At 40.4% G+C, this 4995-nt stretch overlaps 1 long non-coding RNA gene across 1 annotated transcript; it reads right to left on the reverse strand.

Moving 5' to 3' along the window:
• Window positions 1–2752: 2752 nt before the first annotated feature.
• Window positions 2753–4706, reverse strand: LOC115202285 (uncharacterized). Its single transcript, XR_003879936.1, has 3 exons — window positions 4384–4706; window positions 3748–3835; window positions 2753–3475 (listed from the first exon to the last, which is right to left on the reverse strand). It is a non-coding gene; the product is annotated as an uncharacterized LOC115202285 (long non-coding RNA).
• Window positions 4707–4995: the final 289 nt, after the last annotated feature.

Here is a 4995-nt window from a genome sequence, read left to right on the forward strand (position 1 = left end):
GCAACAATGCAAAACGTTATGTTTGGCGTAAAAGCAACACAGCTCATCACCCTGAACACACCATCCCCACTGTCAAACATGGTGGTGGCAGCATCATGGTTTGGGCCTGCTTTTCTTCAACAGGGGCAGGGAAGATGGTTAAAATTGATGGGAAGATGGATGGAGCAAAATACAGGACCATTCTGGAAGAAAACCTGATGGAGTCTGCAAAAGACCTGAGACTGGGACGGAGATTTGTCTTCCAACAAGACAATGATCCAAAACATAAAGCAAAATCTACAATGGAATGGTTCACAAATAAACATATCCAGGTGTTAGAATGGCCAAGTCAAAGTCCAGACCTGAATCCAATCGAGAATCTGTGGAAAGAACTGAAAACTGCTGTTCACAAACGCTCTCCATCCAACCTCACTGAGCTCGAGCTGTTTTGCAAGGAGGAATGGGCAAAAATTTCAGTCTCTCGATGTGCAAAACTGATAGAGACATACCCCAAGCGACTTACAGCTGTAATCGCAGCAAAAGGTGGCGCTACAAAGTATTAACTTAAGGGGGCTGAATAATTTTGCACGCCCAATTTTTCAGTTTTTTATTTGTTAAAAAAAAGTTTGAAATATCCAATAAATTTTGTTCCACTTCATGATTGTGTCCCACTTGTTGTTGATTCTTCACAAAAAATTACAGTTTTATATCTTTATGTTTGAAGCCTGAAATGTGGCAAAAGGTCGAAAAGTTCAAGGGGGCCGAATACTTTCGCAAGGCACTGTACTTTGTTCCCTCACTGTAACTCACTGTTCAACCACTAGACTAACGGCCTGGGTCAGGTCCGGATTGGCCACTTGGAGGTGTTTCCATAGGGACCACACAAACTCCTTGTCAGCCTGTGAAAAGAACAAACAATTTCATGGATATACGATTTCACGGTTATGAATGATTATATTCAAATCTTATTATTATGACTAAATCAAATCATTATGCTAAAAATGTGGCATGTGGTAGTCTTAATGAACCACACAGACACATAACACAGAAATACTGAAATTAATGTCCTATTTTACTACATCATTTTCCGAAATAATAACACTATTTCTCACATCTTAAAACGTAATTAGTGAGAGGCGATGTTATAGCAATTCTAAATGAAATACAAATAATTCAATGAGATGCTTGAAGACATTAGCATATATGGGGGGGACCAACCCAATCAATAATTCAAATGGCTTGTAGAAAATAAAACTCTAGATGTGGTGTGCCTTCTCTAATCATGGTGCTGTCTTTACAGAGAGATTACATTACTGGAGTGTGACCTTCGGCTCAATGGGAGGCTACATTGACACTTGTCATTATGCACAATTCATGACTGGGGAGTTGGAGATCAAACCAAAACAGCAGTTAAAGCAGCATATCCCTTATTAATAAAGTGCATGTGATTGTGGACGGTTTTCTCTGCAGCGCTGAAGTAACTAGCGGAGGAGAAGCACTAAACTGATGACAGAGAGAGTCCTGGAAGGCACAGAGACACCTGAGAGCCTCTGCCCCTGACACATTTCACATTCAAATTGACTCGCCGCCCTAAAAAACGCCGTTCCGTTTTTTTATTTTCTTAAGCTACATTACATTTAATGAGAAACATCAAAAAACTACATTTTTGGCACACTAAAAGATAGAATTATGCCAAATCGACTTAATATAAAATCATCTGTGAAATTATGTTCACATCATCACAAGATGAAAAGTCATCACTCCCACTGGAATCTACTGGTCTCCAATTAGCACATGAATTTTAAAACCCCATTCAAGTGTCTAATCAATTATTTACTAAATGGCGGAGGCAGACCTTGGTAGACCATGGGCTGAACATACAAAGTGGAGAGAGCAGAGTCGATCCTTATTGGATGAATAGAGATCTCGCCAATCCCGGTCCTACACTGCTGTTAATGACGAATTAAGAAATGGAGGCTTGACATCAAATAGGTGGTCTCGCTTCTCCTGGCCTATGGCTGCCATTAACCCTTACATATTGACAGTCAAGACTCCTCGCCTGGACCCTCACCACCCATATCAAGGGCTTCTCCACAGTATTAAAGATGTATCGAATGTGTTTTTGATGATCACTGAATTATTAATTGTAATTGCAGACCTTGAAAGACCATGGGCTAAACATACTAAGTGGGCCTGGAATGCAGCCACATATTAATAAAATTAGCATGGTCAAGTAAGAACATTTTCTGGCCGACAGACGGGACACTTTGTAGTTAATGGTGGTCCTGAGAACGCTGTGCCAGAGAATTTACACATTAATGGCATTTCAAATGCCATGATTTGAATGGTACAACTAACACTGTCTAACAGTCACTAAGAGGAAGACAGAATCATTGATGCTCTCTCTCTCCCCAGACCACCGAGGAGAAGTGATTCATGTCAATTCAATAGATGAGAAATACAGTAACTGGTTGATGTAATGGAGGCTGTGAGTGACCTCGGTCTGGATCAGGTCTGACAGACAGGCCATACAAAGTAGTCCCTTGTAACTGAGTTGGTAGAGCATGCCGTTTACAACGCCAGGGTTGTGTGTTTGAGTCCCACAGGGGACCAGGATGAAAATGTATGCACTCGTAAGTTGCTCTGGATAAGGGTGTCTTGTAAAATCTACAAATGCTGGTCAGCACTTTATACCGCACCTTGAAACGAGTGATACTCCCTTCAATACATTTTGGGATCATTGGACAGGAAAAAGCACCACGCTCACCCACAATTCATTTTTTTGTTTGTTTTATTAAACAAGTTTAAAAGATTGACGTTTCAGCCTTCAATGGCCTTCTTCGGAATCTCAGAACACATCAAGACACAATAAATAAAAAATAAACTACTGTAAACAAGCAATGACCTATGCTGGACTCAAAAGACAGAGCATTGTATAGTGTAGAGTGAAATATTTGTTGATAGATTTGCCCATATACACACTCACAACAGAGGTGAGCTTCTCCATGATGTGTGTGTGAATATGCAAAGTGAGATACTGATTCCAGGTAAATCCACCGTTAATGTTTTTAGGCACCACCTGGTGGCGAGCCTGTAACGACAAGACAGCATCTCTCCATCACAGCATCAGAGAGAGAGAGAGAGAGAGACTGACTGAGGCTCATTCAGGAGGATGCAACGTTATCGTATGTTCTAGATAGAAATATAATGTGTAGATCAAATGGGTTTGTGATTAACTGGGAGTTCAGTTCTATAATTCAGTTTCTATCTGCAACATTCTAAATGCTGAAACTCACTGATTAGCCAAATATGAAATGGTCATAGCCTATGGTGCAGGGAATGTGCAGTAGCAAGGAAATGGGCAAAAAGCTAAACTTCATGTAAATCTATCATTGCTATTGTGGTTACAGAGCTAGACTTACTACTTAAGTTGGTGATGTATGGCTCAGTTGGTAGAGCATGGCGCTTGCACCGCCAGGGTTGTGGGTTCAATTCCCTGGGCCACCAATATGTAAAAAGAATGTATGCACACATGACTAAGTCAAAGAATCTTCTAAATATCATAAGTTGTGTCTATCAATATTTTCCTATGTTTATTAGGATCTTGCCGTGTGTATTTGAAAGCACTTAGAAACTGTTCACTTGTAAAGTAGCTAACGGAAGTTGAGATGTGTATAAACTGATTTATTTTAAACACAGAAAATGTTGGCAACAACATAGCTAGATTCAGCTGTTGACAAAATAAACAATATCATTCAGCACAGTCACCTGGCATTGCACTAACTCCTCAGATAAACTCCTCACTTCTTCCTCCAGCAGCATGATGCGACTGCTGTCTCTAGTAGCCATCATAGAGCTGGAAAAGAGAAAAATAAAGAACATTATGGAGGCAGTACACATTTTCTCATCAATATACAGTAAGCTTCAGCGTTACAGTAGACAGCTAGCTACATAGACAACACTATATAGATATACATTAGACTGTATAGTAATATCGAGCCCGTAGTGATCAATGTTGTTGCTGCACTATTGATTTGGGAATGACGTTAGAGCTCTAGTGACAGAGACAAGTCAACAGGTGTTACTAATTGTCCTCGAGACTAGTGCCTGTAATGACATTCAGCTTGCTGGTCGTCTAATATTACATTAGCTAGCTAGCAAAGTTAGCTAGCAACATATGGTCCTGTACCAGTAGGACATGTTCGTATGTAGCCTAGCTTCACTTCAACAAAGGACAAAAGGGAGTAGTAACTTTGGAGAGACCATAGAGAACAGCTGGTTTGCCAGTTAGCTAGCTAACGTTAGCTAGCCTATAACTGAAGGTGAGCTCAGCAGTGAAGCACGACCGTGCACTGCAACAGGTGTTCTATTCTGTTTAGTTAGCGGTAAGTAAACAAACATTACCTTGGGTGTTGACAACTTTCTCGGTCGGAGAGAGTAGCTAACGTTACAAAGCAAAGTAGGAAGAGCTAACGTTAGCAGCTGGCTAAGTTGAACAATAACGTTACATGTCAAAAGTCCATGCATTGAACAGCATCATCGTGGACGGTAAGCAAACGTATCCTAAAGGACAACTATATATTTATCCGTGCATATAGGGTATGTATTGCTGTCTACAAAATATAGCAAGACGAAATGCAAACTTTCTGAGTGAATCACACTGTTGTCAATAGCTACCGAGACGCCTTTCCATTTCAAACAAGTGCGCTGTTTTCCGTTTCTTACTTCCTCATACGTCAGCGTACTTCCCAAACGTCCGTTTTTACGACACGCCAACGTATTAGGAAGTAACTGAAAGCAGCGCTCCAATTGTTTGAAATGTCAAAGCATGTTGTAAAATACCTAATAGGAGATAACGTATTCATTTTTTTATTAATATGTACTTTAGTAAAGGCAATCATACTGTAATTGGTGTGCTAAGGGGAAATGCATGCATACAGCCACAGACCCCACTATTAGTGTAGCCTACAGCCTTTGCCTACTCTTGGTCTTCTTTTAATAGTTAACCACTTGCCC

This window comes from Salmo trutta, chromosome 11 (genome assembly GCF_901001165.1).
Source record: "Salmo trutta chromosome 11, fSalTru1.1, whole genome shotgun sequence".
NCBI lineage: Eukaryota > Metazoa > Chordata > Actinopteri > Salmoniformes > Salmonidae > Salmo > Salmo trutta.